This window comes from Anarrhichthys ocellatus, unplaced genomic scaffold, assembly GCF_004355925.1.
Source record: "Anarrhichthys ocellatus isolate YVR2014 unplaced genomic scaffold, GSC_Weel_1.0 scaffold26, whole genome shotgun sequence".
In the NCBI taxonomy this organism is placed as follows: domain Eukaryota; kingdom Metazoa; phylum Chordata; class Actinopteri; order Perciformes; family Anarhichadidae; genus Anarrhichthys; species Anarrhichthys ocellatus.
In genome coordinates, this window is record NW_022280056.1 from 2428573 (window position 1) to 2454155 (window position 25583).

Here is a 25583-nt window from a genome sequence, read left to right on the forward strand (position 1 = left end):
GGGGGTTCTTCGGTTGGTTGTTTTTTTTAAAACTAGCATAGAGAAACAAGTGCTCTGACAATTTGTGCTGTCGTTCAGTACATTCCCTCACTGCACCATGTTTATTTTTTAGGTTGGCCTATGAGGGAGGCATCTTCAAACAAGTTTTAACAGCCTTGTTACACAGCTTTGGATGACATGATGGTGAGGCAATAGAGAGTTTGTCTCTATTTCTAACAACGTGTATTCCTGAATGTCTCTGCGTTTCCATTGCCAAATGTTAAAAATCGGTGAAGAACTAGATGACTTTATTAGCAATATTTAATTTAGAGAATGTTTTACATCGATGCAGAAGTGAAGGGATTAGTCGATTCGATGGACATAAAATTAATTGGCAACTCTGTCATATATGATGGAAAACGTGGAGTCTTTGTTGGACAAAACAAGCATTTGGAAGATGATATCTTCCAAATGCTTGTTTTGTCCAACAAACACTTTATGGACAAAAAGATTAACTGAAAAATCCAAACAAAAATCAGGAGGCTAAATGATAACGAAAATAATAAATAGTTGCAGCACTACATCAATATCAAAAAATACCTAATTGGTAGGGACATTAAAACATTTTATTCTTTGAGGGTTTTCCAAGTTATTTTTCAGAAAATGTTCTTTATCACAATACACATAATATATTATATTGCATATTATGTACATGCACACATAATATACAGTATTCTATCACAATAACAACACTACTTATTACATTTAGGCTGCAAGCAAATGACTGTTATTTGTCTAACCCTGAATAGTAAACAGATGGTGACCACATTAGCAAGAACCTGTAAAATATAATTCAACTGTATAGTCATACAATTCATACTAGGAAACAAATACTGAACAACTTTGCAATTGACTATCATGGGTTGCACCTGATGCGACCCACCTTGGTAAAGGTGTTTGTGTGATTAAGAAACTTCAGATCTGAAGTCCTTTCTATTGGGCTGGCAATTTGTCTTCTTGCAGGATTTCCTCCTCAACGTTCACAATCATGATCTAAAGCAAACACCAATAATACTCAATGTTCAAGGGGACATTTAGTGCTAATCATTAGGATAGTTGGCAAATTTCAGGCTTATTTACTGATTGCACGAATGAGGCATCATGAAATGAAAGCCACCAAACGGGCGGCCATTAAGGATGCGAGCCATTTCTGGAAGTGAGCATCCTGCTGGTTTTGACAGCACTTGTGGATTCCCTGCTCTAAAGAATCCATTAAGTACAACTCTATAGATTGAACTGACTGATTAAACGTTGCCACGGTAGCTCTGCAATCACGGTCAGAGCCCTTTAAGAGGGCTCTTTACCACATATCCCTGAACCTCTGCTCAGGGATGTTTGCATATGTTCAGCCATTCAGAATGATCCAACTCAATCCTATGGGAGCGGCAACACCACTTCTCTCACAGCAGACCTTGTGTGGTAAAGTGCAATTACTGCGCCCTGTGCCCTGACACTGACACAGCAAGCGTGATTATCTCTGAAGTTGGCCCAATGCAGCTCTCATTTTTTAACCCTTGTGAAACAGGTCAGCAGGGATGGTCTGCCACTCCCTGTCTACCCTGAAAGGCTGGGGGGGCGGGCAACCAGAAGCCTGGCCTATATTAAGCTCATAGACAATAGAAAACTGGTCCAACAGGAACAATCCAACACATCCCACCTTTGTTAGGAAGTTGATAGGTGGCCTGACGCCTCTCTCCACGTGACGATCCGGAGCCCCACTGTGCAGAACAGCACGCAGGAAACACACAAACGCAGCCTTTACAAAAGGAATCCACAGGGCAGGGGCTTCAAACCTAGTTTCTACAACATACCTACAACCCATGGCTTTAGTTTTCGAATATTCCAGTGAAAATGAGTGTTTTTAAATGTCACTAATTGCACCTGCAGCAACATCTTCTTTCACTGGAGATATTGGGCAGATAAATAAATACGATTCCACCAACATAACTCTTTCCAACACCATGGTGTCTTTATTAATTCCACAAGACATAACGTTCAAACATTGTTGAAAGGAGAATTTGTCTTTAACTTACGTTAGAGCTTCTCTTTTACCTCTGCCTTCAATCACTGTGATGAACTAACATATACCCCGTCTTATTGTAGCAGGATGGCTAACAAGCGTGCTGTTGCTTTAATGCCATTAGCTTATGTATCTAATAAAGATAATACATAATAAATACTTTGTGCTGAGTTAAGCAGTATGAAAATTACATGAAAACAAAATTCTAGCTTCTAGGAACTGCGGTCTCTGGTTGATACCAAAAGATACGTTTTCCCCTCTCAGAATGTGTGTTTACAATATAAGGCATAACCCTTTCTTGGGAAACAATGCAATATTTTACTCCAGAGAGTTTTGTACTGGTATTAATGTCTGTTAATGTTTAAAAGACTACTGTTTTACAGATTAGCCTCTCATGTAACATTGCTAAAATTGAGGTTATACAGTATCATACTGTAAAAAAACACAGTGGTTTCTTTACAAGCCCCCAGTGAGGATAGAAAGTTCCTTACATCGTGTTTTTATCGCTTCAGTGATCCTGCATTAGTCGGCGTCAGAAGACTGAAGGACTAACAGCTTCGATACCACCTGAAGAACGTTTCGCTTTGCACTAAATAACACTAAATCTATATCGGTCGGCCAGGAAGTATCACAGGTGTTTCATACCCTCTATATAGAAGTCACATGCCCTGGTTAATGACTGTGTGGTTGAGGCTCCAGTCTGTAGTAAAATAACCAGTGTTTTTCACTCCTATCGAGGTCCCCTGGATCAGATGGTTCTGAACATTTGGGCAAACATCTCCTCCATGTAGAACGATGATGTAAGCACACAAGCTTTTAGGTGGCTGGTGTGCAGCCAGGTAGAATGACATATAGCAAGGAGGAATGAGAAATGTGCAACAAATCACACTTAGGTGACTTGCCTTGACTTCCAGGTTTCATAAATAATGCAGCACAGGCAAAGGAAAACATTTGGATTTCCCAGGAGCAAAGACAAATACCTTTTTAAATTCCACTTTTAAGTGCACTTGTTTAAAAAAGGCAAAGAGCATGATATTCTTGTCGACTGAAGCTAATCTTCTTTGTCACTACACCGTAGTGGAGGATTCAAGGGTCCAAACATTTACAGCCAGAGTAGTCTAAAAATGCCACATGACTGTTAAACTTTGACCGGTAAAACACTCGTCTATTTTAAAACAGGACGTAAATCCAAACCAAGCAGGTCTGGGACTTGAGCAGAGCGGCTCGGTCAGGTCTGTCCAGGTGCTCAGAGTTCAAACAGTTGATGAAGCCGGATCCATTCACAATGTATCCTTCTCGGTCTTCAGCTCTTCATTGAGCATTTTGTTGTAGTGGTAATTGGGCACACATTCTTTGAACGGTGTATACTGATAATCTAATACTGCATCATGAGAATTATACTGAGTTGCATGTGATATAACGGTGTGAAAAAAACTGTACGAAAGAGTGTAAATATATTCAGTGTCGGGAAGTTATTGTTAGAAACCGAGGGAGGGAATGTTTGTGATTCGGATAATGACAGTCTAAAAAATGTGCCCTCTCAGCTCTCAAGTAAACATTTTCGGTTTACTCTTTCCTTCCTGAAGTGGAAGGATCAGTTAAGTGCAGTCTTAAAAGAAAGCTATAGAAAGTATAGATGCCACCAATTACCTCCCAATGTTATCCTTCCCCGATCCTGACTTTAAGTGGCAGTGACACAATAGCAGAGATACCAGTGCCAACAAATATGAGTAACAATCCAGAAAATCCAAAACAACACAACAAAAAGCTTCAACAAAGGAATCCAAGAATACAATAACACTGCTGACTTGGTTTGCTGTAATCACCAGTATCACTTTTTATAACTACACTATGCAGTTATTAAAGGCTTCTGTACGTATCATAACTCAAATGGGTCAAGATTAGATTTATTGGGTTTTTGGAGTCAGGTACTGCTTACACTTAAGCTGTGGCATTGGAGAAAAAAAGTCAATGAATAAATGAGAGCAAAAGTGAAAAGGATGGGGGGATGAGAGACAAATGAGGAAAGAGACAGAGAGAAATAATAAGGAAGGTTTTGTGCCTCGGACAGAAGCATGTGGGCTTTTGTGTGATAGCTGGTGGCTGTAGGAGGCTGCGAAAAGATAAGGTTTACTAATGGGGTGTTCAGGAGAACGTTTCATTTATTATCATACTTCACTAATGCGGCCGTGGAGTAATATCGAGCGTCGGCGCTATTCAGGAGAGCTCTGAGAGGTTTACATTGTAGGGACTGTTAGTGGTGCTTCCAAAAACCGTTAATCCTGGTAGAGAAGAGGCAGCTGCAGCGCTGAGAGGCAGTCATCAAGTGTAGCTTTAGAGCAGCCATGGGCAACGTTAGGTCCACAGACATGATTCTTCTTTCCCATCTTTCAATCGCTCCCATGAGCACATACTGTATATTTCTCCATGGTTTTGTTCTACTCTACTTTGCCCAAAGACATAAAACAGTTATTACATCACTAGAAATGCATGGATTGCAATTTTTCTGAGCCTGAGCTGCCGATTCTGATTATCTGTATAATTGACAGACTAACTTTATTCACCAGCGTCCCCAAACCACCCCCAAAAATAATTTAAACCGTCCCGAAATCAGTTTGTCCATGTCGCACGCTAAATTAAAATGGGAGTTGACATGGAGTTGATTTTGTCACGTCAGGCACATGAGTCAGTGTCGCTTCCTAAACCTAACTTAGTGGGTTTGTTGCCTGAATCTCAACTTTCTGTGAAGACGGAAGTTTATTCTGAAAAGACGCTGTGCAGGTAACGACCGATATTTAAACCTTGTCACTGACACGTTGACGCGTCAGCTTAGTGCCACTGACCAAGCTGCGATATTTGACGCATTGGTGTGAGGATGTGCTGCTAAATAACGTAAAAAATTGTAAATATTGTTATTTGTATAAAAAACTACACAATTGAAATGATTGGGAAATAAATGATTGTATTCGTATTTAGATATTATTTAGATACTGTTCAGCTCCGTGCTTTCGGCAGACAAGCTGGACACTGAGATTACTCTGAGCAGCATGCATGGGTATATATTACGTATGTCTCATGTGAAATGACCAAAACAGCTTGGCAGAAATGTTTTTGTGTTAATCCACAAAGATGTTTGTGTAGATCCACATCACTCTTAGAAAGACCATGATTGAGGAAATTAATTTTAAGGGGCTTTATAGGGGCATTAAGTAATACATCTCAAACTTGTTTCTGTTTGATAAGCCCATAACTGAATTACTAATTGGCAATTTTATTCCATATTAGACTTTTGGTTTTCAGAACTTACTTTCCAGGTTGAAGTCTTGTGATAAAAGGCTCCCCAACCACTTCATTTTTCTATTTCCACATTAAAGCAATGAGCAGGCCACCAACCTCCCTAGTATTGATCTTAGGCCAAATTGCAAATGAGAGAGTAGTACTGTTACTGCAGTATTTAGTGTTGTGATATACGACCTCATCACTGAACGTTTCTGTTGGCTCTCTCTTGTATTTAGCTCGGTCAATCACTCACTGCGTATGACATTATTATTTTGTCAAGCTTGTTTTGCTGTGCCAGAGTTTCTTTACGAGGCATTAAAGGGTAACTTTGATATTTTCAGCCTGGACCCTATTTTTCCATGTTTTTGTGTCTAAGTGACTAATGGTGACAACGCTGCCGACGGCAGCCATTAAAACAAGCTGCAAAGGTAATTGTGCAGCGTCTGTGTAGTGCAACGTTCATTAAAAGTGCTTGTTTTGGCCACTGGCAGATGGCTCAGGTTCAGATTGTTTTCTTAAGTGTCAAACAACAATATGGAGAGGACCCTACAGAGAAATAAAGCATTTTTTCCTTACCTTTCACTTGGTCTGGTTTGTTTGCTATTGGCTAAGTCTCGTTGTGTAATCTGAATTTTAGGACTCAACAGGTCCCACTCTTTACATCGTTCCTCTGTGGGCATCGGGAACACCACCAGTCTCCTGCTTCATGGCCTTGCAGCCATCTCTCTCTCTCTCTCTCTCCCACATCGTCAAAATCATCCAAATTATCAGCCACGAATAACTAAAATACGCTCTCTGTACTCCAACACTAAAAAACTCTGCCCGGCCGACACTCACGTTCCCACCGTTGTCTTTCGACAACACATCACTTCACGAAATTTCAGAAGGAGACTTGACTGAGACTCTTTCAATAATGTTGTCAGACACCTATATTATCAATCAGAACCTGTTCGTGGCGTAAACAAGCACTGTTAGTGACCGTAGATATCCTTATAAACAGAGGCAACTAAAATGATTGAATGTGACGAGCACATTGAATTCTAATTCAAAACCAAGAGAAAGTTACATGTTCAGGTTAAGAAAAGGGAGTTGCATTGGGCCGACCTCTGGTTATAGTCAACAGGGGCAGAAACATGCATGCATTGGGCAGGAAATGTCTCATAGATGACCAGCCCAGAGGAGATTTCAAGGAACCCAGCCAGCACAAACAGATGTTGAAAAAGGTACCAAACATCCAGCACAAAGCCAGGTGGATAAACGCAGGATTACAGAGATCTGTCGATCATGAAGTGACAAAGGAAGTGACACAGCCAATGATTAACTGCTGAGCACGGATTCTTCATGTGATGAAAAAAGACGACAGAAGTTATGCTTAACTAAAAAAAGCACTGAGACCACTAATTTATTTACATCTTGTAGCATAACAGAAGCTATGAGCCCGCTATCTGCAGCAGTCATCTCATCACTTGATGCAGCTAGTGGATTTTGTCAGAGCCCACTGCATTGAAGCCACCTAGAGTGCAAGCAGCACAATGATGCTGCGTGACATGTGTTATTGTTATTACCAGCTGAGACAGTGACGCTGGTATTGTTTTCACCTTGTGAGTTTGTGTGTGTGTGTGTGTGTGTGTCTTACCATGGCAAAATGTGGTCCTGGAGACATCCACTGCAGCAGAAACTACCACAGAGGCGGTTTGGAGTACTTTGCCAGGTGTTAATATGTCTGCTGGCACATTTTGTCACCGCAATAGCGTCGCACTCGTTCAAGATGCGGTCATGAAACTTTACATGTGTGTAGTTGAGATCAAAATGAAGATACAATACAATACAATAAACTTAGGTTTGATATTAAGAAGAGTAAATCCAACAGCTGGTGAACAAAAAGCTAATTTGTGGATGTCACAGTGTTGATAAACCAAGAAAAGCAGCATATGTAATTAGTTTGACGGATGCAGGTTTCTTCAGTCCGCTACACTCACTGCACAGCAACCTGAGATGTTACTTTAAATGTTTACTGTTGGAACTACCAACTAAGATCAATTCTAACATAGTTTGGTCGTCCGTGGTCAAGGTATGCCACAAACGATTACACTTCTGTTCCCCTCTCACCACCACTCAAGTCTTATTAGATAGTAAACCCTCTTGAGGGAAAACAAAATGAGGAAGAGACGAGAGAAGGAGGCACGCAGGGGGAAACTGGGTCTGCTTCTGTGCCTCAGCATTAGTGATGAGACATTAGCCTCAATGTACGCGGAGCCCTCAGATAACCCGAGTAAGTGAGGAGCTGGTGGAGAATTACAGATGTTGCAAGTTTTCATTTCTCCGACACCTTCAATGTCAAAGTTTGTAACCACCTACATCCTGACGAGAAATCAAAGGTTAGAGATGAAATTAACTGCGTGTCCATGTCTTTTAAAAGTGAATCAGGTGTTTGATGATTCACACTTTACTTTTATATTTAAAAAGAGATACATTTGTGCTTGATTCAATGCTCAGATTTGTTTAATGTCATCAAATTGTGGTATTTTATGGCAGCTGATGTTTTAGCGACTTGATGAATGAAGCTGAAGAAACTGAATATAAAACATTCTGAGATCAAGAAATAAAAAAGTAACTTGTGGTAGTTTTAGTTAATTAAAATCTTTATTCAATGGACGACTTTACACCCCAGGGAGGGAGTGCATGTCGTCTGCCTGCCTCTTTAAACGCAGTCATTTTAATCATCTTTCTGAGAGTCCCCAGGTGAATTTGTCTTTGTTTGTGTTACTTGAGGTTGGTAATCCATCACAGTGAACAGCATGCCATCTTTTATTTATGTCATAGTAATGTCGTTGCATGCTAATGAAGTTGACACATTAGCAGCTATTCCACCCATTAACTAGAATTACAAAAACCTTTTTTTTTAAAGCACTACTTATTTTGTGCTTATGTGTTACTGAAAATCTAGAGCTTCACCATGATTCTGATTTTGACATGATTAAATAATTTAACCTAAATATTGCTAAGAATAACAATACAACACAGTAAAGCAAACCAGAAAATAGATGAAAATACTTTATATTTTCTTTTCTTTTTTAAATGTCAAAAGCACGAAGACACTGAGCAGATGAGTAAACATCTCTACTGTTCAAGAAAGTGTCTCATTTTGATTTTAAAAAAGACAGAAAATGAAGCCTTGTCCCAACTGCAGCTTTTTTGATGTGCTGCTAAATATCCAATTCAAGAGATGGACCGTCATCATTTAACTCACTGTGGAACAAACTTGATTAAATTATCCTAAAAATAGTAATAGATGGAAGATTTAGTGACCTATTTTCCACAATTAAAAGTTTAGTTCGATCAGCAGTCAGCACAAGTTTCACTGACATAAAGTTTGCTGAATGAGCCTTAATTTAAATAGTGCGTGAATTCTTCACGTCAAAAACTAAAGTGTCATCAGCGTAGCATATTTTGGTCTATGTAACACATACAAATACACTACTATCAGTTACTTGTATTTCAGATAAGACTGTTATTGTAATTACACATTGCATTTACACATTCCTGGTCAACTCTTCACTTTAAATATACACGTGACACTTTAATAACAAACTTATCTTAGCATACTCTTAATTTGTTTTGTTTGTTTATTCTATTGTAGATTTTCACAAATGATATGTTATACTATTGCACTGTGTTTATTGTTATCACCAAGCCAAACGTACTTAGCAATAAACCGTTTCCGATTCTGATTCCGGTAAGACCTAATATTATGTTGTTGGTCTTAGCTCACAGTCACGAAGTTAGAGTGGAAAAATAATTGCAGCTAAATTAATAACAAGCACTTAATGACCATCTCTTTTTATAAAAACCAGAACGTTTATGGGTACAACAATACAAAGTAAGGACTAAGTGTATGAGCTTAATGTGCTTTAATAAGCACTTACAAAAAAGTTTTAGTAGTCGAATAAATTCTGCTTGAATAAAGTGAGTTGGCTGCTGCTCAGAATTTAATAGCAACTTCAACCCTTGGATGACTCAGATAATGTAGGTAATTTAGGCAAGAACTGTTTTTGTTTTATAACTGTACACTAAGCACTTTCCTCACATACTGTGTTCAGTAAAAATATAGCATATATTTATGTTCTTATGTGCTGAGGATATAAGGTCATTTCCTGGCATTTATAAACATTCTCCATTGCACAGCAGAATGCATGATGCAAACACTTGGACCGACTGCTTCATCAGATCCAAAGTACATTAGCAGCTCCACTCAAACCCTCTAATGAATCAACTCTGGCAAGACCCATCAATATGAAGACACTGAATAATGCCTTCAGTGCAGACACTCCACTTGTTACCCTATCCATTCTATAAGTGCTGATTGAGGAAACTGGGGGAAAGAGCTGCAGTGCACATGTTCTCATTTATGGCTTATAGAACTTGTTTGTTTCATGTGCTGTGTGGTTGTTTATATATAAGCACGGAACAGCGCAACATAAAATGCTTCTGCGACACTCGTATTAAGATTTTTCGTCTCTACTGTACACTGTAAAATGAACCATGAAATGTTACACCAGGTTTTTATTTGACCAGATCTCTCACAGACAACAATACCTGTACATGCTCGTATCTCGAGTTACTTTCTACTCTTTGTATTATAGATGATGTCTGTTCATTTTCCCTTTTTAATTATTCAATTCAGTCAAAGGAGCCGATTACATCAATCGTCACTCATATTGCAGGAGTCGGTGGCCAACGTGTCCATCTGTGGTCATTTTCTACACGGAATTTAACTTTGATGTACTTTACGTATGTGTTTGAAATAGAAAGCCAAAGCAGGCCTCACTCGGCCAAGAGTTTGCTGAGTCATGACAATGCACCCTCTCAGCCACTGGCATTGCTGTCTTAGCGGCTGCAGAGTCAAGGTGGGGCGTTCTACTGTGATTTATTGAGTTGGCCTACTGCAGAGGGAAGCAGGGAGATTTAAGTGCTCTCACCTGAAAAGTGAAGCTCGCCGTGGTCAGGAGAGATTTTCCGAGGCTTCGCTCCTCACGCTACTGTAAGAAGAGACGATGAGGTCTAAATGATTCCATATTCATGAGCGGAAGAATGAACAGTCGGAGCAATCGTGTCCGCAGAGCCAAATTTATTCTTAACATTTACCAGTGTTGAATGTATGAATGAACAAGAGCGAGTGAGCAGGAGATTGGAGCTGACCACTTTCTCTAAATAATGAACATAGACGACAGTCTGCAGTATCTCTCTCCTGCACATCCAGTTGGCTGCGACGTGACCTCCGTAAACTGCTCTAACACGCTCTCAGTGTGAGGGCACTCTGCACACTGCAGGTTCCCGTGTTATCATATGTACATTGCAGCTCTGTGGACCTGACGCTCCCTCTCTCCTGTGCACACAGAGCTCCCCGAGTTGAATAGGGCAAGATAAGTTGTGCCATTTCTCATTTCAGATCCCAGTTATGCATCAGCTACCGCTAAATGTAGGGTGTGTTCCCCATCTCATGCTTGGGTTTTCTGACATAATATAGGCACTTAGCTCTACACAGTAACAAATTCAATCTGGACTGGTTTAGGGATAATAATAAACTTAAACACGAGGATTATACAGCGCTCTGTCATCCTGGCAACCTCTGCAAACACTTCTAATGCCTTAAGGGTGGTCACCAAGGGTGGAGCAAGTCCAGGCTTTTACATCTCACAGACCTCTAAGTCTCCTCTGATCTCATCAATTTAATTAAGCTCCTCCTTATGGCTGGTTTATACCATTTGTCCTTTACACAGTAACGCCTGCCTTTAACACTATCCACATATAACCTGACTGTGACTCAGTAAGTATTACATTTAATAATAAATGGCCGCACTGCATATTATAGCCGGCTCATATTATTTGCTTAAGAGTAAAGAGTGCGTACTACTAAAACGCAGAAATAACCCACTTTGAAGAAAAAGTGGTATTTGAGTCCATTTTCATTCAGGGTAAAATGTTGATTTTCCAACGATGAGGCTATAAAATGCCCAGAGTGAACCGTGGGATGCTTCATGGACGTGCTTTCCAAGCCTCACAATCACAGTTTGAATTCCGGTCTTTCAATGGCACTGATGACAGGACTCATTTTAAATGAATGCTGGAGCTGTTGGTGAGATTTTGCTCTGCTGTAGGTCTTAATTTAATCGTGGCAGCGTTGCTGGAGATATTCTGCGGCTGCTACTTGATATGATCTTTATTTAGAATTAAGAGAAAGCCGCTGGACAGGAGTGCCACTGCAACGTCAGTGCTTCACTGCACCATTTGTGTTCCCAACGTTCGCCTGTGAAAGTATCAGAGAAAGGGCTTCACGCGAAGAAGCAACCTCGGCGCATTCTACACACGCAGAAAAACAATGACTTTGTACACAAAGCGTCCATAGATAGCCGTGCTGGCACAGGATGTTCCAATTTTAAACATTCAGAGGTACTGAACATCATTGCTGCTGAAAAGGAACATGACTTCATGCATCTCCATACTGAAAGTGCACAATGTAGCATGAAGCCTTTCTTTTCCTGAAAGGAATCTCTGTGCATTAGTCTGTTTTCAACGTGCACATGTTCTCAACAGTTTCAATCAATCCCAGAATACCTGCACACAATGCCCTCTTTAGCTGCCCCGAAGAAAATCTGCTGAAAGCAATATAGGCAGTGGAGTAAAACCACGCAGAGCCCCTGTTATACTCGTCATCCTTATCATTCCAGCCCACTTATTCTAGATAATAACAAATTACCAACCGTGTCACTCAAGAGATCTGACTTTGACTGAGAATAAAAGTCATTATGGTGCTTCACAAGATGTTCCTGATGGACAATCCTGGACAGCAAAGGCAGACATGGGAGTACATCATTGTCTGTTCCACATGCAAGTGTGCACGTCCACTCTCGGTCACGCAGTGCCATTGTGTTACTATTCATTACTATTCAGAGCTCGCCTGGAAGCAAAGAAGAAACTACTGTACGAGGCAAAGATCCGACATTAAATGAATGATTCCCCGGGCAAAACAAAACAGCCCCAGAGTTTGTGCTACTTAATAGCTATCCTGCCTCTGTAGCCCGGGGTCCAGTCTGTTCACGGAGCACAGAAACGGCTCCAACAAGAGATTGTGAATGCACCACTGAAACCAAGTGTCGACAGCAGGGCTTCCTTCAATGTGGCAAAGGTTAAGTGCACAGCTTTTATATTTAAAAAAACAACACTAAAGAGTTCCATATCTTAAATAGAATATTATATAATCAAATACTAACATGAATAACTCTACTATGTATTTTCAACATGAAGATAAACACATCATCAAGAAATCTCAAAATCTTTGTTGTCAAGTTAATTCAAGCCGACTTGAAGGAATAAAGTGGTTTCCATTATACTTTCTCAGTGAGTTGCTCCCAGGTTCAGGGTCTCGATCTGCAAAAGCATGTTTACTTCTCACCCTCGGAATCTGAAAGGCTGGGGACTTGACACTGGTTAACGTTAAATGTTGTGAAATATACAGTCAGACGCATGTTTTCCTTCCAATTACAGAGGAGGGGGCGGGTACTCTCATGTTTTTTAGCAAGAGCAGGAAAGGGTCTTTTATTTGTGTCCTGTTGAAGAAACTCATCATATAACTTAGGATTGAACTGAATACATGTGGCTTCACAAGTAAACAGTTTATATTTATATACGTGTTATGCAAAACACATTCTGGCTCATAAAAACATTCTTAGGAAGTGATCAGGGCGCGCCAGACAAAACATTTCCCGTACATGAGTCGTGTGTTCTGCCAAACGAATTCATGAGAACTTGACATCATGAAGAGACCAGATGTGCTTTGTTTTTGGTTCAACGGACTGGTTTGATTGGTGGAAACTGACTTAAAGGGGGGTGAAGTTTGACTATAAAAGTGATCTGTGAAAAGTAATACTTTGGATTTGTTCGGATTTGCTAAACTCGTTGTATGTTGGGCGTGAGTCTTCCCGCTGGTTGCAACTTCAGTTCGTCTTCTCTTCTCGTCATTTTGCCACAACATAATTGGCGCCCCAACGTGTGTTCGAGTCCAGGCCGAGGCATCTTCCACTTCTTCAGCCAACCGACAATCACGCTAGAGGCCACATATCTGGTAGGAGATGTTCATATCTCACCATAGATTTATTTCAGTATGGTGTGATTCTCGCTTGTGTGATAAGGTGGGAGTGTCTGGGGTCCCCTCAACGGAATCCACGTTCTTTGGCAGAGGAGGAGAGAGGCAGATCGGTGTTTGCTGTAAAAAACTAAAAGTTGAAATGTTGAAATGATTCAATTTGACCTCCAGCTGAAAAAAGAGAGCTCTCTGTAGAAGAGGCGTGCGCGGCACTGTGGTGGCCGGACGCCTGGTTGTGGCCGTAAGCGAAAACTCGGAGCGCTCCGTGAATCTCTCAAGCTCAAGAGACTTTTAGTACGCTGATGACAAAGCGACTTGTGTGCTTATGATAAAGCAATTTCTGCAAATAATTGTAAAGAACTCCATTGGGAGTTGGATACGTAGGTCCTAAAAAAAAAACTCTACGAAGGCCTTCTCTGAGCTCGAGAGAAGTACAAAAGGACTGGCTTAGATTTACATATAAATAACTAGAATATAGGGAATCTGTTAAGAGTGGTTTCTGTTTAGGCAGGAAGCTACGCTGACAAGAGACTCAGAGGTTTTGTGCAGAAACCTAATGAGCAGAAGAAATAATATCTAACTAGACAATAAAATGACTAGTACAGTTTGAAAAGGTGTGCACACGACTGTAACTTATTGACATTACTGATAAAGTAATAGTATAAAGGAGAGATCCTTATGTGACAAAGGGAAGAAACAAAACTCCCTATAAAAAACCCTGAGTAAAGATTGATGAGCCTCAGGTGGAAAAGTGGTCGTGTGAAATAAAGAGGACATTTGTAACTGTGACAAGCAGCCCAAAAATAAGAATCTCTCTAACAAAAGAGTACAAGCAATTAAAAATAAAGCGTACACATAGTCAAAGTCTGACATTAGAAAAAGAAGATAAAAACAAAGACCTGAACAAAAACTGACTGACAGACTGAGACCGCTGACTATTGATGACCCATACACCCGGGTGGCTTTGCATGAGTACGAGCTATTGGCATGTTTTTGCTTGTTTACCCAGTGATAACGCTTTTGCGACAGTTTAACCAAGCCGCTAATAAGTTGTGAAGGTAGAAGTTTCATCGTGATTTTATTGAGTTGCTCTGGTTACAAAGAGACTCTACAGCAGTACACAAGCTCAAAGCTTCCAAACCTTATAGTTCAACTTGTCAATTACAGTGTATAAAGTTAGTAACACTAGTGTCGCAGTGGTTGTATAATTGTAAAACCTAGAGTATTTTTCATTTTATTTTTCCCTCTTTGTTAAAAAGTAGTAATTGATGGTAGAGGTGAACTGCTGTTTTTGTTCATTAACTTTTCTTATGTATCACAGGGAGCCAAAAATGTAGTAAATGTATTTTGGGTGGCTTGATTAATGTGTTCAAAGTGAAAAAAGAAAAAAAAAAAATATAGAGAGAGTTAGTTTCAATCCATCTGCATATATCCCACGCTATATTATGTCCAGATCCTATTCTGTCTGCAGGAGGAGAAAAAAGAGAGAAAAAATAAAAAGTTCATGCTCCGTGTATTTGGTGGTGGCCGGACGCCCAGATGTGTGTGTGCGTAAACTCAATTTAGTAGCCAGTATAAACTCTTGCGCTACCTCCCTAGTGTATGATTGGCTGTACGCCCAGATGTTGGGGCCTTACAGGCTCGCTCTCTCTGTACAGAGAGGAGTAGAGGTGGCATACATACAGACAATGATCATACATAGTTCCTAAATAATCAGAGAAAGAGCGGTGACAGGTATGGAAAGGGGTTGTGGAGATCACAGGAAAGATTGTTGGTTGCACTTGGTGCATTGCTATTCTTGTGAACAAGTCCTTCAGGCACAGAGCTGTCGCCCATTTGTTACCATTCTGTTACATTTTCCAGTAAATACATTATCTTGATATATTAAGTATTGCAGTTCTCTAAGTGAAGAGGGGGCCCAAAGAAAATATAGGTAACAATGGGGACAGCCTTACTTTTTAATAAAATATAATTTTGAGATTCATCACCCCTTGCCACCCCAATGACTGTCATACAGTCCCTCCATCATCTGTAATTTACAAAAAGACTGAAAACTTCTCAAAGACATCAAATAAAAGTGGAAATATTAAACAGAAAATCAAGTATTCATTGCTTATAGTATATGACTAGTAGGTGGCTTATTGGCAAAATCATTAACAATTTAAATCACAAATAAAATATATCACAATCTCATACATCTTGTAAGATTTTGTAAAATTGTTGAACCACTGCAACGTGCCATTGAACTGAATATTTCATCTATTTCATTGCATTTTAGATAAGGCAGAACAATTGAGATGTATGCCGTTTTAAAATTTATAGCAAAGCTAATCTCAGCAGAAGGATAACGTCTCATAAATTTCCTTTTTTCTTCTTCTGTGGACCGGAAAGCTTCCACACACGCTCCGAGCAGCACGGTCATTTTGTACTTTCGCAGTTAAGTCTACGACCAGCCATGTTCTATTTTCCTGTCGAGCCATTACAACATCATTATGTGTGCTCTAGAAAGCATGCCACGCTAGTTAAATATTGAATGAGTGAAGGAATAGCACACTAGTATCTTGCTTTCATGAAGCTATCAGGAAACCCATTCTGTCTCCAAATGTGTTTTTTACTGTAGATAGCATTTGCTATGGTTGAGGCTACAGTAAGTATTACTGCACGTCTATTTTTAGGAAGGCAATTTCAAAGTTTACTGTGTGCAAACGCATGCACATGGCCAAGTGTTTAAATGGAAGCATTCTTGTGTGTGTTTGTATGTGTGTGTGTGTGTGTGTGTGTGTGTGTGTGAGTGTGTGTGTGTGTGTGTGTGTGTGTGTGTCTGTGTTGCTTTGCTCAAGGCTCGCTGTTTGTGGGTTCAACAGGCGGCGCATACTCTCTTATTCTCCAAAGGGAAAACTAGCTGTGTTGCTTCTTCTTTTCTACACCTTCAGGCTTTACTGAGACTGTCAGAGTCACTAAGATGTAAAACCAGGAACTTCACATCTTGAGTATTAGCAAATAATATGTAAATTGAATACCCTCACCACCAGTTTGGTTATGTCATGATCAGTTGGATCCATCTGGGTTTATATAATACAAGCCCAGTTCGTGATTCCTTTCACTGTGTTACAGAGAAGCTGCATTTTGTTCAATATGGTTGGTGTAATTATGATTCTGATAGTGGACCTTCCAAAGATCAGAGACACTTTAAGCCAGTTCAAAAGCACAACCAATCTTTGTAGCATGCTGCGCAGTCACAAACAACAGACTGAGCAGCATGCTACAAAGATTGGTTGTCGCTTTTGAACAGCCTCCTCAGCCCCGGCTGCCACACGTTTAAGTGCTGCAAAGCGAGGTGCTCCTTGATTGGCAGCTCAGGATCAGTGGAGTGCATAACAGGAGGTGTATTCACCACCTAAACCTTGTCATCATGTCAAAATCATCTAATACAAGTAACTCTGACTGAAGTTTACCAGGCAAGGAGCCAACCATGTGTGCAGTTGTTGAAAAGCAACACTTCTTATCACTTTAACACTGAGATTTAATTTTTGTTGCTTGGCCAGCAGAAGTTAAAACATGATATTATAATACAATATAAACCTGTCGGCGTTCTGTCGGCTTACGCAACTTGATTTTCTAATCATGAAAGACAGAGATAAGAAATCAATGCAGGAAACATTCTTTATTTTTAAGCAAGTTGCCACAGCCAGTGTGATTGATGCTATGCTTTCTTTTTTCCCTCACATTTAACAAATAGAGTTGATTTGAATTGAGATACATTTTGAAGCTGGACACCTCAGATAGCTGTGCACAGCGTGACATAGCCCATGGTGCCGAGGTCAACACATTTTTATGGAAACTTTCTCTAAATTGCTGGTGGTTGTTGGTGACACCTGATGCTCACTGGAATCACAGAGGAGTACAACACTGACTCCTAGCAGAGGGAGAGGGAGCGCTGGAGTCATATCTTTTTGTAAACACTTTGCATCAGCTTCACAGTTGCATCCGGTACATTTAAACCTCTTTCATTTTCAAAATAGTTTCCTCAAAGCTGGACTCAAAATGTTGAATTTAACTTTCCTCCACCTCCCTCTGAAGAAATGTACGAGTGTGTGGCTGCTTCCCTTTCCAGGAGATAATTCAAATGTGCACATGTTTTACAGTTTTCAAAGCCAAAATGTCAAATATTTTATGGTGCCAGCTTCTCAAACGTGGGAATGTGCTCCTTTTTCTTACATTATAGTAAATCAAAGATCTTTGGGTCGTGGACCGTTGGTCAGACAAAACAAGACATCTGAAGATGCTATTAGGAAATTGCAATGGGCACTTCTCACTGGTTTTCTGATGTTAATTGATTATTTGGTCAATTAATCAACTAATCGTTTGGTCTAATTGTGCCACCAATAATGAAAATAATTGTTGCAGCCCTGCAAAGGCAACACCGTCTCCAAAAAGAATGATTTCCATACAATTAAACTGCACTCTCAGTTACGTTTCATGGGGAACGTATTTAAAAATGGAGACAGAACAAAACAAAACAACGCTTCAAAGTTACACTGTTAGGTTTAGGAAAAGCCCTGTTTTTTTCTTTACTGTGACTTCTGCGGACTCATCAAAAGCAAACGAGACAAAGTATTTACCATCAAGATGAATTGGTTAGTGCTGATGATAATGGCCAAAATGACAGCAGTGTGTATAAATGTTGAGATAATCTTCCTGACAATTATAGCCATAATAAGTTACATGCATTACGCCGACTGCTTTTAATGAGCTTAATATTGTCAAATGTATCAAAAGGCAAATTGAGGGGGTGCAGATTTGGTGTACACGGTAAAGCTTAGGGGTGAGATACTGTAACCTCCTGGCGGATTTCTTAACACTTAATTTAGAAAATCTCACTCTCTCCTATCGTTTTAAATGTGAGGCCTTTACTCTGCCAACCACTCATTAAGCACATTAATCTCCTCAATTAATGAAGGGGCACAACGAGACGGTCTGCTTTTTTGCACAGGAAGATGAGGGGGCACACATACATTGACTTGGGGTCACTTCTTTTCTGAATATTTTAACTTCTTTATTTATTCAAATAGATTGCACATGGCCAGCCTTGAATAGCAAATTTAAAATCCCTCTCCTCACGCGTAACAAATTGGATTTTTTTTTTTGCTAAACCATCCACTTAGGACAGCAATAGCACAGATCAGCTGAAATTAACTGAAACATCCTTTATCCACAATAACTAAATATTGCTACGCTGTGATGGAAGTCGTCTCATAGAAAGTTGACGTGGGACGGGATAAATTGGCAGTGATTTAAATTCTGAACAGTTGCGTCAAGCTGTGGATTCCAGCAAGCTATTTTTGTCCTCATATCCATGTGTGCTCCTCTGCACGTCAGCAGCTGGGCAGAATCAGTCAGAACGGTGCCAGTGCTCAACCTTTCAATGCTCTGGGTCAGCATCCTGGAGATGTGCCAGAAACTCCAGCTCCTCAAGACCATATGGGGTCTGTTTCTCCTCACCACCTCCACCCTTCCCCTCCTGCAGCCGCTCCTCCAGGGCTGCAAGCTGACCCGTCCTCACGTACATCATGTCTTATGAGAAGCAACACAACAGAGGAGAGTCTCTGGGCAGCGAGACTGTTTCTGTTCAAAAGAGAATCGATACTGCTCCACTATACATTATATTAAATATATTAAATAGTCACTGCTTACTATTATTAGTTAGTGTCAGTAAAAGATTATCACATAGGAAACAGATCATTATTATGTGTAATTAAACTGTGGTTCCATACGGTGTTACAAAATAAGGTGTTACATACCTTATTGTAGAAACATTATTCGAATGAGTTAAATTAATAATAAATTCCCTCTAGCTGTGACCTGAACACCGTTGCTACTGAAGCATCACCTACCTATTTATCACTAACATTTTACTGTACATATGTGACACATGTTTTACCTCATACCTAGAAGCTTCTATCAGGTGATTTATAGTCGATGGCGTTTGGAGGAACAGAAAGGAGAACCAGTACGGGAGCAGAATAATGTGCTGCTGTGGCCCGGGGGCAGCAGCAAAATGGATTTTAGCCACCTAAAACAATCAATATCACTTTAAGTGTATACGCTATATTTACAATATTCTCACCTCTTTATCTTACCGTCAGACAGCCATTATCAACGGGGAACTGAAGTGAAAATAAAATATATCTATGCTGGAAAAGTTAAAGCCACCAAACACTTTCACTTTCAGATCATTTCTCCGTTGATATTCATATTCTGAATATACCATACACTAATTGATTTTGTTGGTGGCTAAAATACGTTTCTCTGCTGTCTCCGTCCACAGCAGAATATTACTTTGCCCCCCATGCCTGTTTCTCCAAACTAGGGGCGTGCCGACCGCCATCTACTGGAGGTAAAACACTGACTATGGATTAGCACCTCCTACAATTGTTCTTCAAAAACACGCAAACTATCCCTTTAAAGCCCAGAGGGGGGGGAAAGAAATGTTCCCTCTTGGTTAAAGCATGGCAGACAGGGGCAGCTGCAGGACTGTCCCTGCCAAGGACAGAGAGCTTCCCATGCCTGTTCAATGCCGTAAAATGGGTCATTGAACAGCTAAATGGAGTCATTATGATGAGTTAATTAAAAGAATGCTGCTGAAGACTCCCGAACTCGCCTTTTCTCTTGGTTCCGCTGCTTTCTGTGTTGTCTCGGGCCTTTGCTGAAAGGCAGCTGCCTTGCGCCACTTAAACTATCACCCCTTTCACTGGGATGCAAGTAGCAGCCTTAGCAGCTAAGTGAATGGCATTATCTATTGTCCTCTCATTTACTGAAAATCTAGCTATTTCGCAGATTTCCATTACCGATTGTTGGAGATTGAATTTTGCCGGTGCTTTTCATCTGATAACGGCATGTCATACACTCTGACTCACAAGGGATGAGAGCACGGAATTGTTTCATTGGAGCAAGAGGAGTAATATGAATACTGATTGTGCAGTAATCTGGAGCTTGTCTTGTGCAGATATTCATATGTTCAAGGTGGGGAAATTGCAGCTTTGCATCGTTGCATGCTGTAGAGACTCGTTAAACAGAATCCTGAGAGCGGGAACGAAACATGGATAAAAGATGAGGAAATCATGTTTCATTTCTATTTCACTTATTGTAGTGAATACAAAACATCCATCTCTCCTTAGCTTCGCTTTCTCTCTTATTTTAACTTCCAATAAAAATGCATTAAGTCGTGGCCATGTAGCCTCCCGCAGGCGGTTTGTGCAGCACATTCTCATTCACTTTACAGTGAGTCATTAAGATGATAGGAGTGGGGGGGGGGGTATGTGGGGGAGTTTGGGGAACGGATGTTTGATTAATTAGTAAAACTAACTTTGGCAAGACCGGACACTGAAACACAGGATTTCATTAGCTTTTGCTTGCTAGATAAGGTTAATGAGGTGGTTCCCATTCTTGAAGAAAAATGAGAGAGAAAAGGAACATTCATGCTGCTGGATTCAAATCAGAGACTGCAATGCCAAAAGAAGGTTATCCTCTGAAGAAGCTGCTTTTTATCACAAGCCCCATTAAGTGTGGCCTCCGTGTATTGGATTGTGTGTTGGCTTAAATACCTGCATGTCATATGATAGTGTTAAGTGTTGTCAACATGAAAAGAATCCAGTCACAAGTTGCCCAAAAACATCTTGATAGAAAAGTACTAAATTAATTATTTTTTTCCCCTCAGAGTTCAAAAGGAGAAATCAGTGAACATCTGCACTGCTGGAGGTCACGAGGGATGCTTTCTCACACTGCAGACTTCAACCTAGATTCCCGAGGTAAGTGCAGGTATTTCTTTCTCTTGTAGCTTGAGCCAACTGCAGCTCTGCATGAGCAAACGCCCCCTAAGAGGATCAGAGAGAATCCTTCGCTAATCCACTGGTCAATACACATAACAAGTACAGCGCCAGAGACAAGTCACTCAAAGGACATGTCATCTGGTCTTTAATAGGCTAATGCTTGTAGTTTTCATTTATAAAATCTTAGCGATGGAATTAGAATAAAATGTCTACAAATGTCAATAAATGTGAAATTTGATTCCTTGTTCTGTTTTCATATGACCCATATCTCTGTGACCGTTCATTTGCTTCCCAACATATGATCCTTTTAAATGTATTTTTAATAATCTTTTGCTTTGTTCTGTCTCTTTTCTTTCCACCGACCAACAAACTAGTTATTTCATGGGCTGATGTGTGTACAGTGAAAGGAACAGTTTGTGCACAGTGAACATTATTATATATATATATACAAAATATTAGTACTCATCAAGAGGCCATTCACAAAAGGGACACGGCCTTAGAAATGTTATCATCACTGGCTCACTTTCTTGGAAAACATGTTCATGACCTGCACAACCTTTCTGTTTTACTGACTCACTAGTTACTCAGCTAGTCTGTCGTGTAAATTAGAGCAGATGGGGAGTGCCCTCTGGCTTCATCAAGGCACATGTCAACAGCAGTAGAGTTTGGTTTAAATTGAACACTTTCCTCTTGCTGTTTACTTAACTGTAGCAGAAGATTATAAAAGAATATCCCTGATGTATTGAGATCAAACTCATAGCAGGTAAATATTTACAATTCATTTTGCTGTGAAATGAGTAATCCAACCTCATAGTGCTGCTAGAATAGTTATAAACATCTGGTCTTTAAAAAAAAATTGTAAAATTCCCAACTTGGAAAACAATACTTGACTCGGCTGAAGTGATGTGGCTATTAAAAAAAAATGAAACTCCAACAAACAAATCTGAAAAAGGAGAGGCAAGATAATAACGGTCATGCAGTGGAAACAAAGCTATGTAGAAATAATGAAGACTGCAGATAATGTATCAGTGCTTTGTGTATCATCATCTTAATCAGCTTGCAACGAGACATTAAGTGTGTGAATTCTGCCAGAAAGCACTTAAATGGATATTGAATTGTCTGCTTTAGAGTCATCACCAACAAAAGAAATCCTTGTGATTGTACTTTTGATGCATTTTCCCTTTTTGTTGCAAATGGGCGCAGCTATTTATGTCATTTTGATTTAAACTAGAAGTTGAGTTCCCTTATTCCTTACAATCATATAAGGAAAGGCATGTTTGGACAGATTTCAAAAATAAAATCCCCAATTGGACACATCAAATATGTGTTTGAGTGCTGGATCAATTGAATGACTTTGATTTAATCCTCCCTGCCTTTCAAGTGCAGCCAAAGGGATTTTTCTTACGTCGAACTGTCCTGAAATATTACACCAATTCTTACGGAATATAAGAATTCCGTATTAGAAATATAAATATAAATATAAAGCACAACAAGCCATACGATTTATTGCCATTCTAAAACAAGTTTGGCAACCCGTGAAAGAGTTGCAGCTAGGCTCTAGCCGCTGTCATTAAAACTTAAGATGTAGTGCTCCTGCAGCTGGTGAAAGTTAGCGTCTGTGTTAGCGAGTCTGTGAGCCCAGTGAAGAGGGACCACAAAACTCCCAGTTCAATTATTTTATTTCGAAAAAAAAAAAAAGGAGTGTCCAGACCAATAATGGGACCCATAATTCCTAGTTCCCCAGCAGAGATATGTGCTTTTACTAAACTGTTTTATACAGGGTGTGCTACAGGAGGAACAGTCCACTGTAAGAAACACTAGCCCTCAATCAGGAACATTTTCGTGTTGTCTGATTCACCGGTCATGAGGTGTTCCTGAGATTTCATCATAACCACAATCGATGACCCTAAATTATATTATAAATATTTGCAAAATAAGGCGACCTGTTCCGCTCCATTTGTGGGCAAGTTTCAGTCGCAAAAATGTGACCAACAAGTAAAAAGAAGAAGTTTACACAAAATGTTACGTCACGTGATAGAGGGCCGAAAACTATACAAACTCTTTGAGTTGCTGTGACGAAATATGATTATAAAATCTAAAAACCTTGGATGATGATATTCTGTTGAATAGAATATTAATTTTGCATTCAGTTTCTTTTAGTAATATATTGTAATTTCAGTATCATATTTAATTCCGTGGGAAACGGCACGGACGTGACTCATGTGAGAGGTCTGAACACTTCGGACTCAAAGTAGGTGAAAACTGGCAAAACTACAAATTCTCTTGAATCACTAGTACGTGTCACAACCTGTTCATGTGATTCGTTTTTTGCATCAGGCCTGATGTTTTAAATAAAGACTACTGAAGGCCTCTGGTGCTTCATCATTGATCACTGTGATGATCATTATCTGGTCCAGGTCACAGCAGCTTCATCCGCATCAAGCTGTCGAGTGCCAGCTCCTCCATCAGCCTGGATTCCTAATTGATGGTACTAGAGAAGAGTTATTTGAATGGATTACCGTAAAGAGCATCATGGATTAGCTTGTGAGAGACATGGATCCCGAGGGAGCCTTAAACTGGTCACATAGTGATTATAAAACATCTGTATGGTTGGCAATTATTGGGTTCCCTCCTCATCAAAGGAATTTAACCCTTCCTGCAGGTTTGCTCGATGCATCGATACGACTCCGGCTCGTTGGCCGCGGCAGCATTAGTTGGTGCAATGATCAATGCCCTCAAGATGGAAAAACAACTGGTTGTAAATGAAGCATTGGTTTAGTTGAATTGATGAGTTAGTGACTAGAACGTCAAGCTGGTAAAACATGGTGACTATATAAAACCAACCTGTTTCTTTAGGCAAGAGCAATGCAACACACCACACCCTCCATGGCAGCACAATCCATATTTAAAAGGCTAAAAGGCCGCTTTACACTTCTTGATTAATGATTCATGTGATGACTTTATTACTACGACGTTCGATCAGTATCAAAGACAATCCGACATCGTGTCTCCTCAGTGCTTCTGTTGTGGTTCTGCAGTGGTGGGTTTCCCAGAATCGAACTTATCCAACTGCCCTGCCCCGGCTGTCGTCAGCCCTAATGTACTGTAATTTTAAGAGATCACTTTACTCACTTGATGTTCCCATCAAGTGAGTCCCATCTACAAGAAATATGGCCGCCTAAGATTAAAGGCCTTGCCCTATAGAAGATAAGTGGATCCAAATCAGACGGAAAATGTCTTCAGTAAATATCCTGTGAATGCTCAAGTTCCCTTTTCGTCAGTCAGTGTTAAAACCTCGGTGGTACTTATGAGCTGCTCTAAACTTAGAGTTGTGCACATGATAAACTTTTCATTTATGTAAATGCTTAACTTTTGTGTTCTGTTTATATTGTCTTTACCTCCCCAATGTTTTGGGTCCGGTGGTAGAAAAGGTGGCAAAGTACGGAAAATCAACATGGGGTTAGCTCTTATGATGTCATCAAATCCTACATTGTGTTAATAAAGACTTGCACGAGCAGCCAGGCTGTGACTAAGCAATGAGAAAGGCAATCACGGAGAAAATGAATGAAAGTTACGATCGGGCCGCACAGTTCTGACAGACAGCTGTCAGCCATTCATTACGGGCCGACTCCCTAATGAGTCTTTTTCCACCTCACTGATAGTGCTGCGCCACCTCTCCCAGCATGACAGGGGACTTTTCTCAAATCATGACACCTCAGTTCTTTCCTCTTATTACATGCCATTCATTCAGTCAGAGCTCTGAAGACCAAAGCCTCTTGTCTGTATGGTGGAATATTAAATGAATGCAATAAAACAAGGGAACTCCATGGTTAGTTCACGTGTTGTTCTAAATACAGACAGGAGGAGATAATTGAGGCTTGGGTTTATCGCCCACAGAGAAGGATTACAAACCTGAGGCCACGCACCTATAAAGAAGGATCTCTAGCCATCTGCTGCCGTTTCTTCTTCTCAAACCCTGCACTTCATTTGTATCGTGTCTCTTTAACATCTACCTTTTCATTTCTTTTGTAAGACGTTATCCAATATGCTTATTTTTAAGCATATAAACTCGTATGAGAGTTCATATAGAAGAATGAAATATGCTGGTAAACAAGTTTTTAAATACATTTGATGAGCACGCCTAAGTAAATGTAATGTAACTCACTGTTTATAATAAGGAGCTGAAAGTAATGTGTCAGGTACAGAAGCTTCTTCTGGCACTTTGAATCTTGTTCAGTGATTTTCTTCAGAAGTTTTCTTTGGTCTAAAAGAT

General features: G+C 40.1%; 1 protein-coding gene across 3 annotated transcripts in view; it reads left to right on the plus strand.

Annotated features, from left to right (window-relative positions):
* Positions 1-25583, plus strand: part of elfn1a (extracellular leucine-rich repeat and fibronectin type III domain containing 1a) — a 60644-nt gene that overhangs the window by 23683 nt on the left and 11378 nt on the right. For 2 of the 3 annotated variants that reach the window (XM_031861888.1, XM_031861887.1), the window contains one exon: positions 21199-21289. The gene's annotated coding sequence lies outside the window, so the exon portion shown is untranslated. Of the gene's footprint in view, positions 1-13056; positions 13461-21198; positions 21290-25583 lie in introns of those variants that run through there. The other variant, XM_031861889.1, reaches the window with a different exon arrangement.